General features: G+C 39.1%; 1 long non-coding RNA gene across 2 annotated transcripts in view; it reads left to right on the top strand.

Annotated features, from left to right (window-relative positions):
* Positions 1-14868, top strand: part of LOC138760647 (uncharacterized) — a 123303-nt gene extending 108435 nt beyond the window's left edge. For both annotated transcript variants that reach the window (XR_011355770.1, XR_011355771.1), the window contains one exon: positions 14700-14868. This is a non-coding gene — a long non-coding RNA (uncharacterized lncRNA). The remainder of the gene's footprint in view (positions 1-14699) is intronic.
* The last annotated feature ends 322 nt before the right edge of the window (positions 14869-15190 follow it).

Below are 15190 nucleotides of genomic sequence, written 5' to 3'. Positions count from 1 at the left end.
TATAGCACTTTTTATACATAGCCCCCTCAGTTCAGGGCACTATAATGTTTGGGACATTTGGCTTCGCAGGTGTTTGTGAGTACCCAGGTATGTTAAATTGCTTCATTGGTGCAGGTGTAAGAGAGCTAGGGTTACTTTGAAGCTTTCGATCTCCTTTGAAATCTGTAGTTCCATTTTTCAACATGAGGACCAGAGTTGTGCCATTGAAAGTCAAAGAAGCTATTAGAATGTTTTTTTTTTACCTTGATTTGTCAAAGTAAGCCTAGCTCTCTTACACCTGCCTTGTTTTTCTAAGGCAGAAAAACAAGAATAAAACAATAAGAAATATTGCCCAAAATCAACAGTTACCTAAATCAACAGTTTGGAACATCATTAAGAAGGAAGAGCATACTGCTGAGCTTAGTAATCACAAAGGGACTGGTATTCTAAAGAAGACCGTCATTGCTGATGACAGAAGAATTCTCATCATAATGAAGAAAAATCCCCAAACATATGACCAAACAATCAGAAACACTCTTCAGGAGACAGTTGCGGATATATCAATGACTACTGTCTGCAAAAGACTTCATGAAAAGAAATACAGTACACCTCCGAATTTCCAAAATTGTATTTTCTGAAATCTTCAGTTAACCTAATTTTTTTTTAAAATTATGGATAAATGAGGATATCCGAAACAAATCAGAATTCCTCATTTATCCAAAATTTTTTGGAGCCAAACTGACTGGGGACTTCAGGAACCTGGCGGCGGTAGCAGCAGACCTTGCCCTCACTGTGGCGGCTGCAGCAGACCTCAGGCTCCCAGTGGTGGCAGCAGTGGATCTTAAGCTCCACAGCAGGAGCAGGACTCTTGGGCTCCCAGCAAAAGAAGGACTTCAGTGGGGAGGTGTCCATAATCGGCAGTGGCCTGCATTTTTCTGGTGAGAATTAATGCTCACCAAAAAATGCTTACATTTTAATGCTTAAAAACCCTAACTTTGATGTTTAATGTTATTTAAACACTGTTACAAGTGATTTGTTGTTGCTACTGGGCTATTTTAAAAAAATGATCAGTTATCCAAACAAAAACATTTATCCGAAATAGGCCAGGTCTCGAACATTTCGGGTAATCTGAGTTGTGCTGTACAGAGGCGGCATTGCAAGATGCAAACCACAAGCTAGACACAGAAAGAATGGCCAGATTACAGTTTGCCAAGAGGTTTTTAAATTTTTTAAATTTAGACAAAAAGCACTGTTACAAGCCATTTCAGCCCACAGGTCCAAGGCGCCCAATATACACCCAATTAGCTTCCTGGTATGTTTCAAACAGTGGAAGGAAATTGGAGCCACCAGAGGAAACCCACGTAGACATGGGAACACACATACAAACTCCTTACAGTCAGCGCGGGATTCGAACACCGGCCCCGATTGCTGGGGCTGTAAAGGTGTTGCGCTAACCACTATGCTAACCGTGCCACCCTAAAAAAACCTGCAAAATTCTGGAAAGTCTTTTGGACAGATGTAACCAAGATAGACCTGTATTAGAGTGCTGGCAAGGAACTGCCCAAGATCCAAACATACCAACTTTGTCATGGTTTGCATCTTGCAGTGTAGCCTCAGTCTTTCCATTCATGAAGTCTTCTGCAGACAGTAGACATATCCATACCTGCCTCCTGAAGAGTGTTTCTAATCTGTCAAACAAAGGTTTGGGGATTTTTCTTCCTTATGATGAGAATTCTGCTGTTATCAGCAGAGGAGGTCTTCCTTGGAATACCAGTCACTTTGCAATTACTAAGCTCAGCAGTACTCTCTTTCTTCTTAATGATGTTTCAAACTGTTGATTTTAGTAGTCCTCAAGTTGGTGTGAAGTCTCTTATTATTTTATTCATGTTTTTCTGCCTCATAATGGCTTCTTTAACCTTCATTGGCATAACACTGGTCCTCATGTTGAAAAGTGGCAACTATAGACTTCAAATGTGATCAAAAGGTTAGAAGCAGTTTAGCTTTCATATACCTGCACCAATGAAGCAATTAAACATACTTGAGGACTCACAAATGTACATTTGAAGCCAAATGTCCCAAACATTATGGTGCGCTGAAATGAGTGACTCTGTAAAAAAAGATATTTAATTTCTACATGGTCAAAGCAAAATATATACAAATAACCTTGAATAAAATCTGGAATGTGCACTTTAATTATACTTGATTACAAATTTAAAACTGTGGAGCAAAGGGGCAAATCAAGGAAAAAGTGTCTGTGTCCCAAACATGATGGAGAGCAGTATACCTCTGCAGACAAATCCAGAGCCATTATCAGTTTATATTCATGTGTGAAATTCCTCCACATTTCATTGTTTTCAAATCTTCAAAAAAATGTGGCACTCTCAGTTTTAACCAAAAAAGTAGTGACCAGTGTGGTTTTTTTATTCTTGTTTATTACCTGTTCATTCCATATACTGAATGCATCCATTTTTCATCACAGTATCAATCCTGATCATTTACTTATATATGAAATACATGTTCCTGAGTTTCAACATTCTATTTCAAAATGCATTGAAAAGTATCAATATTGCTGTTTTTAATTTCAATGGGAAAACATCTCCTGTCAATAGAGATTTAGTACCTGTTACAGTTATGCTCAGAGATATTGCTGTTAAAGTACTTTTTCATTGGAGCTGCAAAACAATCACAGCATGGAACATTGTGAATTAACACTAAAGACATAATGATTAAGTACCTCTGAAATTATTGGGTCCAGCTATTTTCTTTCACTGTGCATCAGCCTCTCTGCTAGACATCTCTATGAACTTAACTAGTGGGAACTGATCACCCAAGTTTTAAAGAGTGAAAGCCAACTGAAAACCTAGTATAGATATTCTAAACCACAAGCTTGTTATCAAGCCCTCTTCACCATCCTGGCGCAATTTGTCTGATTACAATGGGTCCAATTTGCTGTGATAGTCATTTCTTAGAGTAAAAGAATATCAGCCAATGGATATAATGGCATGTACCCGGAGCTCCTGACCACATGGCAAAGTCTCTGTTGGCAAGGTGAGGAAATCTGACTTCTCCTGTCTTCATTCCCACATTCATAAATTGGTTCCACTTGCTTATTACTATGTTTAATTAGCTTTTATGCACTAGTTTTGAGTTCTGTGTGCCCGATGGAGATATGAGGGGGCTAGTAGTCATGGTGGGGAGCTGGCTGATGGAGGACCTCAGTTTTCTTCAGGCTGACTTCCAGGCCAAACATTTTGGCAGTTTCCGCAAAACAGGACGCCAAGTGCTGGAGAGCTGGCTCTGAATGGGCAACTAAAGCACATCGTCTGCAAAGAGTAGTTCACGGACAAGTTGCTCCTGTGTCTTGGTGTGAGCTTGCAGGCGCCTCAGATTGAAGAGACTGCCATCCGTGCGGTACCGGATGTAAACAGTGTCTTCATTGTTGAGGTCTTTCGTGGCTTGTTTCAGCATCATGCTGAAGAAGATAGTAAAGAGGGTTGGTGCGAGGACGCAGCCTTGCTTCACGCCGTTGTCAATGGAGAAGGGTTCAGAGAGCTCATTGCTGTATCTGACCCAACCTTGCTGGTTTTCGTGCAGTTGGATAACCATGTTGAAGAACTTGGGGGGGCATCCGAGACGCACACAGAACTCAAAGCAGTCAACCAGTTTACCTACCTCGGCTGCACCATTTCATCTGATGCAAGGATCGACAAAGAGATAGACAACTGACTCGCCAAGGCAAATAGCGCCTTTGGAAGACTACACAAAAGAGGCTGGAAAAACAATCACCTGAAGAAACACACAAAGATCAGCGTGTACAGAGCCGTTGTCATACCCACGCTCCTGTTTGGCTCCGAATCATGGGTCCTCTACCGGCATCACCTACGGCTCCTAGAACGCTTCCATCAGCGCTGTCTCTGCTCCATCTTCAACATTCATTGGAATGACTTCATCACCAACATTTGAAGTACTCGAGCTGGCAGAGTCTGCAAGCATCGAATCCACGCTGCTGAAGACCCAACTGCGCTGGGTGGGTCACGTCTCCAGAATGGAAGACCATCGCCTTCCCAAGATCGTGTTATATGGCGAGCTCTCCACTGGCCACCGAGACCGAGGTACACCAAAGAAGAGGTACAAGGACTGCTTAAAGAAATCTCTTGGTGCCTGCCACATTGACCACTGCCAGTGGGCTGATATCACCTCCAACCGTGCATCTTGGCGCCTCACAGTTTGGCGGGCAGCAACCTCCTTTGAAGAAGACCGCAGAGCCCACTTCACTGACAAAAAACAAAGGAGGAAAAACTCAACACCCAACCCCAACCAACCAATTTTCCCTTGAAACCGCTGCAACCGTGCCTGCCTGTCCCGCATCGGACTTGTCAGTCACCAATGAGCCTGCAGCAGACGTGGACATACCCCTCCATAAATCTTCGTCCATGAAGCCAAGCCAAAGAAAGAAAGAAAAGAAAAGAAATGCACTAGTTATGATTTCCATCACCAAACATTATTTCTGTACAGAAATATAATATAATATCTGCAACACATAACCTTGATGGAGCAACACAAAATACATCTTAGACTACAATTCATGAATAGCTCAATCATTTCTAGAAACATTTTTAGCCAGGAGTTGATATATGAAGTTGAGAAAATTGAATAATTTGGGCAGTATCTCTTTTCATCCCTTACATTACTTCAACAAAAACCTCTCACTCAATGTCACCAAAACCAAGGAGCTGAACGTAGACTTTAGGAAGGGAAAACCAGAGTGATCATTGGGGGAGTCAAAGGTGGAAAGAGTGAGCAAATTTAAGTTTCTTGGAGTCACTGTGTCAGAGGATCTTTCCTGAACCCAACACATGAAGGTCATTATGAAGAAAGCTCATCTTCCTCAAGAGTTTATGCAGGTTCAGTATGTCATTACAAACCTTTACAAACTTCTACAGATGTGAAGCAGAAAATGTGCTGAATGCCTGCATAACAGCCTAGTATGCGAGTACGAATACCTGAGTGGAAAGCCCAGAAAAAGGTAGTGTTCATAGCCCAGTACATCACAGGCAAAACTCTCCCCACCACTGTCGGAGAGCATTAGCAATCATCCAGGATCCACATACTCTATCTCGCTACTGTGATGAGCCTCAGCCAGCTCACAAAGTTGGTGAGATTTTACTAGTTCCTAACTAGGATCTTTGGCAGGATATTCCTGAATGTTGAATACTTGCTAAACTCCCATCATCATTCTTCAATTGGTTGATTAAACATCAGTACCTCCTCTTAACAGTAGGAAAATAATTTGTTTCTGAGGTTAAATGGCAAGATGAGAAAAAAAGAAATAATAAAATGATTTAATATAGAAATAATAGCATGGTGACAGGCCCTTCCGGCCAACATGGCCCAAATACACCCATATAACCAATTAGCATAGTTACCCATCATGTTTGGAATGTGGAAGGAAACTGGAATATCAAGAAGAAACCCATGCACAGCATTGGAAAACATACAAACTCCTTTCAGACAGTTCCAGATTCATCCCTGGTCACCAGCACTGTAATAGCTTTGTACTAGCCACTGCACTAACCATGCCACCCAGATGATGTTCTCACTACTTTAACCATATAACCACTTACAGCACAGAACAGGCCAGTTCGGCCCTACTAGTCCATGCCATAACAAATCCCCACCCTCCTAGTCCCACTGACCAGCGCCCGGTCCATAGGCCTCCAGTCCTCTCCTATCCATGTAACTATCTAGTCTTTCCTTAAATGTAACCAATGATCCCGCCTCGACCACATCTGTCGGAAGCTCATTCCACATCCCCACCACCCTTTGAGTAACGAAATTTCCCCTCATGTTCCCCTTATAATTTTCCCCCTTCAATCTTAAACCATGCCCTCTAGTTTGAATCTTCCCCACTCTTAATTGAAAAAGCCTATCCACGTTTACTCTGTCTGTCCCTTTTAAAATCTTAAACACCTCTATCAAGTCCCCTCTCAATCTTCTACACTCCAGAGAAAAAAGCCCCAGTCTGCACAACCTTTCCCTGTAACTCAAACCTTGAAATCCTGTCAACATTCTTGTGAACCTTCTCTGCACTCTCTCTATTTTGTTTATATCTTTCCTATAATTTGGTGACCAAAACTGTACACAGTACTCCAAATTTGGCCTCACCAATGCCTTGTACAATTTCATCATAACCTCCCTACTCTTGAATTCAATACTCCGATTTATGAAGGCCAACATTCCAAATGCCTTCTTCACCACATTATCTACCTGAGTATCAGCCTTGAGGGTACTATTTACCATCACTCCTAAATCCCTTTGTTGCTCTACACATCTCAATAGCCTACCATTTAATGCATATGACCTATTTAGATTTGCCTTTCCAAAATGTAACACCTCACGCTTATCTGTATAAATTCCATCAGCCATTTCTCAGCCCACACCTCCAGCCTTCCTAAATCACCTTTTAATCTATGGTAATCTTCCTCACTGTCCACAACACCACCAATCTTTGTATCATCCGCAAACTTGCTTATCCAATTCTCCACTCCTACTTCCAGATCGTTAACATATATACAAACAATAGTGGACCCAGGACCGATCCCTGAGGAACTCCACTAGTCACTGCCCTCCAATTGGACAAACAATTTTCTACCACTACTCTCTGACATCTCCCATCCAACCATTGCTGAATCCATTTCACTACCTCCTCATTTATACCTAATTCCTCCACCTTTTTTCCTAACCTCCTGTGGGGAACTTTGTCAAAAGCTTTACTAAAGTCTAAATAGACAACATCCACAGCTTTCCCTTCATCAACCTTTTTTGTAACCCCCTCGAAAAACTCAATCAGGTTTGTCAAGCATGATCTACCCCTGACAAAATCATGCTGATTACTCACTAGCAATCCCTGTACCTCCAAATAATTGTAAATACCATCTCTCAGAACATTTTCCATCAACTTGCCCACCACAGACATCAGACTCACGGGCCTATAAATCCCAGGTTTACATTTAGACCCTTTCTTAAACAGCGGAACCACATGTGCCACCCTCCAATCCTTTGGCACTACCCCCGTGGCCAGTGACATCCTAAATATCTCTGTTAATGGCCCCACTATCTGTCCACTAACCTCCCTGAGTGTCTTTGGGAATATTTTGTCCGGTCCCAGAGATTTATCCAACTTTATCTTTTTCAACACAGCCATCACTACCTCCTCGGTTATCCTTATATGCTTCATTACCTCCCCACTATTTTTCTTTACCTCAACTGGCTCAATATTTTTTTTTCCCTAGTGAATACCGAGGCAAAGAAATCATTCAAAATCCTCTGACTTCTCACTAACAATTTGTATTAATCCAAAGGAGGATGTGGCTTTGATATTTTCAAGATTTATTAGTGTTATGCAATTTTATATTGTTGTTAAAAATTTGTGTTTAGCAGTTGCAAACTTGATTCCAAATGGGCATCACATGTTATGTTCAAATCTTTCATACTTGCTGTACCTTATGTCTGTAAATTCCTTTATCTCTACAATATTCTGAAATCTACAATTCTGGAGTCTAGCACATTTTCAAGTCTGCTGCTTCATCTACTCAAAGCTCTGGAATGCCCTCTCTGAATGCCTCTGCCTTACTGTATTTTTCTATTCCGAGAAGCTCCATTTTTTTTGGCCAAGCTTTTGAGCACCTGTCACTTGAGGTTTGTGGCAAATTTAATTTCCTTTACTCTATTGAAGAGTTGTGTGGATCCCATTTTACTCATTTCTGCTAATATATATATATAGATACACACATAACAAATCCAAACACACTCTATGTATGTGAATGGTAACCTATGATCATGTCCACCTTTGGAATAGCCACCCTATAATCCAATATTTGATTTTGTGCCAAATTACTTCAACAAATATTTTCTGGTGGAGCCAACTTATTTGGAAATAATAGGTGGCAAAGAAGAATTAGATATCAACTTTTTAGTCCCATTTAGAATCAAAAAAGATAAGCATACCTCACTTTGAAATATAGTTTTTCAAGTTGAATGCCTTTTTCCCCCCAAGGAAAATATTTATAATGTCCAAGAGCCCTCTGAGAGCATCCATTTTAATGCACTTTGTGGCAAATTTTCAAGGAAGTATTTTAGATATAGAGTCACACAGCATGGAAACAGGCCCTTTGATGCGAATATGCTGACCATCAAGTACATATCTATAAAACTTCCATTTGCCAGCTTCCTATTCATTGGCAATTCATGTGCCAAATATTTCATCTAAATTTTTCTTAAATGTTGTTTGAGTACCTGCTTCCGTCATTCAGTTAGGCAATGTTTTCTACATTCTAACCACACTGCATGAAAAATTTTTTCCCATTGATCCCCAAATTAAAATGTTCACCATGGCCAAAGCTGCAGGGAATTGCCTTTGGAGAGCAGATGTTGGCACTCAATCAAATAAAGCAGATATTTTACACTCAAAATTTGTTTATTTTTATTTCCCACTCCAAGGCAGAAAGTGAAATTCTTTAGTTGCTCTGTATTTCCTTTCCTCCATCTTGATCAACTCTTGATCTTCCATAATTCCCCACCCTGTTACCTTTTAGATTTTTCATCTCCAAATCCAATTCCTACCAACAGCCTGAACCCCACCGTGTTTTTTTGCTTTCTCATTGCTCCAAGTGACAAAGAGTCTGTTCTTACTGGAGTTTACACCTTTGCAATGAACTGATTTGGAAATCAATTGTTAGCCAATCAGGATTGTAGCTCAGTGAGGGAGAATTCCAGCAGAACTGTGGCTGGACAAATTCATCTATCTGTGGCCAAGTCCAAGAGAGGTGAAATAAGATTGTCAATAGTTAAGGCATTTCATGACACAATAATGACAGACACAAACCTATTTTTTTCCTGCAGCATTACAAACAGACAAGGACTCACATTTTCTAAGATATTTGTGACCAGCTTCTTCCTGATCAGACATGCCCTTCTGTAATGTTTATAGCATGTGCTCGAATCTCAACATCTACATTCCACTCCATTGATAGCTACTTTTTCTGTGGAAAAAGGTGTAACCATTAGAATGCATTGCATCTGATTTTTATTTATCTCATAGCAAAATTTGTCAGGAGCATGTTTTTTTGGAATTAGGTTGCTTGAATATGTTACTGTCAGAAGATACTTTGGTAGAGGAATCTAATAGGATTCCTAGTAGAATCCAAATAGAATTCTGGAGCTCACAGTTCCCAATCTCCAGTACTGTCTGTGGGGAGTTTGCGTGTTCTACCTGTCATCATGTAGCTTTCTTTCAATTTCTCTGGTTTCCTCCCAAATTTGTCCAAGAAGCTAGGTGAATAGTAGAATTTGGGAAAGGTTAATAGAAATGTGGAAGGAATAAAACAAGACCAGAGTAGAACAAATGTTCAGTATAGACTCAGTGGCCCATAAGGCCTCTGTCCATGCTGTATGTTTTGATAAATCTATGATTTTTATGACTGCAGAGTCTGCTGCAGATTGAATGTGGCAGAATTTTTTTTTTAGAGGGAGTGCTTCTCTGAATCCACAATCCCAGCAAATGCAACTGTTAGAATAATGGTGGTGCTGCTGGACCTGCTGTAATGGTGGCTCTGGTGCGGACTCAAGGTAAGGAACCCTTGTGAGCTGCAGGCAACTGCAGCAAGGGACATGCATCAGTGCATATTGCTGGAGATTGGCTGAAGCGAGAACCAGGTATCAGAACAGAGATGCAAGAGGATGTTGAAACATTAAGGGCTTCCTGATCTGGTATTTGGGTTGCTGAAGGTTTGGACTGAAGGCTGTGTGGTTGCGGGAGTGCTGGAGGTCAATCCATGGACACTCAATGACTCTGGGAGAACTCTTTTGCTTCTTTCTCTGTTTAAGGGACACCAAGCATTTAAAAAATATTTTTATTTTTTACAGACTCATAAGGTAATGTCAACAATCCACCTCTTGCCCCCAAACACATAGCCATATCGATTATACATATACAAATGGGGTTCAGAGCCCCCACTGAAGACCTAAAAAAAAGAAACAACCTAATTAACTAAATAACCCAAGTAAGAAATAAAAAAAACTAAAAAACAAAACAAAACTAAAAGAAAACAAACTATAAAATGGGCTAAAAAGAAAACATGCACATCGCCTGTGCAATGTTCCATTTCCTTAACTCCGATCTTTACCCTATTATGAAAGGTTTTTATTATATCCATATTTCACAGGGAGAGGGAGCTAGTCAATCTACATGCCCATGTATTTCAGATACGGCTGCCACACTTTAATGAATCTGTCATGTTCGCCCTTTAGATTGTAAGTGAATTTCTCCAAGGGAATGCAATTCCATCGTGTGGTATTTAATTGGGAGTCAGACTTCCACTAACCATTATACACTTCCTGGATACCGCCAAGGCAACCTTCACAATCTGAATTTGATATTTGGACATTCGAAAACTCACATTTCCAATATCTTCCAAAAGTTACAATGCCAAGAAATTTTTGTTGATAGCAAATCTTTGTCTGTCTTATAGTGGACTAAAGGAATTTTTGCATAACATTACATTTTCTGTTTTATTACATGACAATAAAAGTGCTGTACAGTTAGTGTAGCAGTTAGCACAATGCTGTTACGGTGCCAGCAATCGGGACTGGGGTTCGAATTCCACACTGTCTGCACAGGGTTTATACATTCTCCCTGTGTCTGCATGGGTTTTTTTCCGGGGGCTCCAGTTTGCTCCCACCATTCAAAACATACTAGGGGTTGTAAGTTAATTGAGTGTAATTGAGCAGCAAGGGCTCATGGGCCAAAATGGCCGGTTGCCGTGCTGTATGTCTAAATTTTAAAATAAAATTTAAAAGAATCTTGAATCTTGTTTCTTCCATCCCATTCCAACTCCTCTCACAACAGATGGTACTAGAATGGCAAGATACATTTCTTATGTAAAAAAGGCCACTGATTGGATTCCTCAGCTCAGAATCCAATTTTCACCAATTATCCCCTCATTTTTTACAGCCTTTATCAACATACAGAGGGGTTAAGGTTTCATGCCACAATTATCAGACACTTCACCTCAAAGGAGAATAGGAATTGATAAGGCATCATTCAGTTTGTGTAACATATATGGATTAGAAAGGTCAGTTAAATACAGGAGCCTGAATTATCAAATTATTTCCTTAATTTTGTGTAGTAATGCTATTCTATAAACTCCAAATCTTAATTGTGATCTGCAATGAACTTCAATGTCCCTCCTTACAGCAATGGCATATAGATTGTTGTTAGCAGGTAAGAAAGTATAATCCCCAATACAGATTTGATTGCATGTCAGCAGTTTTATATTTCATCAACTACACCATCGTATTTTTATGTTATTCTTTAATCTAATAGGAATCATTCATTGATTGTTCTGAATAGTCCCTGGGAAGGTAGTGATGAGGTACTTTCTTCATCTGCTGCAATCCTTTGGTGAAAGCACTCCCATGATGTTTTTGGGATGGGAGCTCTTCGATTTAAAGATCCAGTGAAGATCAAGCCCAAAACATTGGTTATTTATCTATATCTTTGCTATATGAAGGACACTAACCTGCTGAGTTTCTCCAGCATTGTGTTTTTACTTAATAAATTTGAAGTCATGATGGAAAGCAACTTGCAAAGTGGTGTCCCCATTCATCTGCTGCCCTTAACCTTCTTTATTTTTTGTTCACAATTGCTGTTAAACAGAAACAAAGTTTTTATCATTCCATCATCTCATATCCCTATAGAAATCTGGTAAATTAAATCATCTGTTAGAAGAATCAACTACATTTTCCATTGATTTCATTCTACTTTCTTGGCTTCAATAGGCAGAACTGGCAACTTCTCTAGAAATGGTGTAGCCAAAAATAATGTTGGTAACATGTGATGCTTGTAATGAGTCCCATTTCTTAAATCACAAACTTAATTATCAAATAATGAGTGCAATGTATTGTTAGGTGTATTGTTTAGCAAATTTGTCATTTACAAGTTAAGAATTAATGCTATCAGATCAACAATGATAGCCAGAACTGAGCATAAACCATCAGCTTTTCATATAAAAACACTAGGTGGTGCACATGAACAATTTATCATCAATGAATCTCTACAAGAGTTGTAGGAGGTTTTCCAAATTGTACTGATGAAAAAGAGTTATTGCCTGCTGCTGAAGGCTAAAACAGCCACAGGTAAAACTGCAATTCTGCAGCCTGTATCTTCACCCAGGTTATTCTTGTTGAATGATATTCTGTCTTCTGCTCCTAATGAAGCTACAAATGTAGTGGACACCCAAAGCCTCAAAGGTGTATTATGTATGTATATCTGGCTTGCATCACCCATTAGACCATAATACATTGTTGTACCCTCACACTGCAAGTTTAACATACAATTTTGGTGTGAGTAAACTGTTAGAGTCCTGGTAGATGCAGATTAATCCAATTGCCTATTGTAGTTGAGGAAAATGTATATGCATGGCAATCATAAGAGCAAATTGAATCAAATCATTGAGATTGAGGGATTGTGTATTTGGAAAGGTAGCGAGGAGATCTACTCATACATTGGGATTCACTGGTCACACCCATCGTGCTGGTGAAGGTTCTGGTGAGTCTGGGAATAGCCATAGAAAATAGCAGTTCAATGGCCTCTTGGCAATGAGTTGGGACAATAGGAGAAAGTAGAACATAAAATGAATGTGCAACAAAGAGACAACCCCATTGTGCGGGCAAATGTGGTGCTCAAAATATAGAAGGTAATCCACTAGCAGCAACAGAGATGTAACTTATTATAAATGGTCCAATTGACTGCCTGGGTTTATTTCTTTCTTATTAAAGTACTTGCATAGTTTATAGACAGTATAACTTTAAGAACTGCTTTGGAACACCTGGCGTGATATTCGATCCATAGTTAACTCTACTTGTATTATATAGAATTTTAACATTGGCTTTTGAAAAGCAAGTAATCCAATGCCCTTCATCTCATTTACAAAACTAGAGCAACAGTCCATTAAACTTTTAATTTCACCCACTTTCTTCTTAAATAAATCATACAAGTTTTTAAAAAATACAGATGTTCATTCAATTAAAAAAGTTACCAACTGCTCAGGACAGGGTGAGCTCCACCAACTAGTAGTTCAGAAATCAAAACTTTCACTTGGCACCCATTCAGATATTTCAAGAATTTATTGTGATTTACTTAAACAAGTAATCTTGCCAAAATAACTCATTTTCAAAACATGGTGCATTGGAATCTAGCTTTCAACATGTGAATATTTTGATAAATGTCAAAATAACTAAGCTCTTTATTGCAGGGAACTTGACCTGCATGCATTTTATAAATCTGTTTGTGACCCTTATATTTAGAATGGCATATTACCTTTATTGAGGCCAATACAACAAGAAATTGCCTAATGAGACAAGACTTTGGACATATGTGAATAAATGTCAGCATAATGTAATTACATGATAATACACAGGGAGGAGGCGCTTGTGTTAAAGTACATTTATAGCATTGCAGCACTGAAGGTGATGAAGGTTCATGTATGGAGTACACTGTAAGGTTTACTGTGTGAAAAGAGCAGAGGCTCACACTCATGTTATTAGCCTTTAATGTTATTGTTTGATGTATCAATTGACAAATGTACAGGGACAATATAAAAATAATGTATACTCTCACAAAAGGATGAAATTAAAACATTTGGCAATGTTTATGAGTTTTGCCACTTTTGGATATTATCAGTACTTTCTCTCAGCATAAACTGCATTAGGAAGAAGGTGTTTTTCAGTTGAAAGAGCAGTAAAGCACATAAACAGTGCCTTTACCCTATGTATCTCTCCTGAACATGATGCTGCTTGCAAATAATGCACATCTCTCTATTCCCTGCAAATTCATGTGTCTATCTGGAAGCCTCTTAAATGTTATCATATCTGATCCCACCACTGTTCTAGGAACCTTGTTTTGGCAACTACTACTTTGTGTAAAACATTTGTCCCACATATCTTCTTTAAAATTTACTTTCTTCACTTTAAGTGCACATCCTCCAGTATGTGACATTTTTACCCTGGGAAAACTATTCTGGTTGTCTAAGCTATCAAAGCCTCTCAAAATTTTATAAACTTCTCTCTGGTCTCTCTTCAGCCTTTGATGCTCCAGAGAAAAAATTCTAAGTTTATCTAACCTTTCCCCATCGTTTATAGCCATGAATCCAGTTAAAACCTCGAATCCCTGTAAATTTCTTCTGTTCCCTTTTCAAATTATCTGTATCCTTCCTGCAACAGGTAACCAGAAATGGACTTTAGTTTATTATCAAATAAAACCAGATAAAACAGACCATTGTGGAAGTCAGCCCAGACCTCTAAAATGAAATCAGACTGCAAAAGAATACACAGCAAAAATATCTCTTCAAATCATGCAGGTTTTTTTATAAATGTTCAATTCGTATACAGGAAATGTGGATGACTAGTCAGTAGATGTCTCAATCAGACATCTCCTTGAAGTCTCAGCTCTCACTTCAAAGATACAGATGGTTGCTTCTATATTTATACAATTTCAAATGAGTAAGGCACAGAATGACCCTCACTCTTAATATTACAAGATTCTATATATGAAAAATGGTTTCACAGCCCTGGGACCTGGCTTTTTAGTGTTTATCTTTCATAAGACAAAATAGCATGATGTTATGCTAACTTATGCTAACTTATCCTATCTGTCCTTACAGAGTCTGCACAATCGGTGCCTATTCTCAAAGCAGGCTTGCAAGGTCATTTTCTTCATCTGTTTAACTGTTTTTCAGTCATTTTATGTAACATTAAAAGTTTGTCAGCCATCTTGTATTAAAAGCAAAAGCATTAGCATTGAGATATAAGTCAAAAGCATTAAAATATAAGTGAGATACAAATCATCCTCCTCTTTATCATTTATGATTAACTTATAAAATTGTTTTATGTGAAATAAATGTCCATGTTTGCCATGCAAAAGTCTGATTGGGGCTATTGTCATTTGGTATGGCATACTTTCCAGTTTTAAGGACAATTCATTTGCAATGAGTGTGGTGAATCCAACATGGTTGTCTTTCAACTTGCACTGCTGTCGGCGTGGTAAGTAGAACCTGGAACGAAACTCTCCACTTGGGTGCCAAATTCTTCCATTCCCAGTTCCAGATCAGAATATAGTCTCCTTGCTGATCATCTTTCCTCTGATTATTTCGCA

This window comes from Narcine bancroftii, chromosome 4 (assembly GCF_036971445.1).
Source record: "Narcine bancroftii isolate sNarBan1 chromosome 4, sNarBan1.hap1, whole genome shotgun sequence".
Taxonomy (NCBI): domain Eukaryota; kingdom Metazoa; phylum Chordata; class Chondrichthyes; order Torpediniformes; family Narcinidae; genus Narcine; species Narcine bancroftii.
The sequence above is the reverse complement of the archived record's forward strand: the minus strand, read 5'-3'. Positions and strand labels throughout refer to the sequence as shown.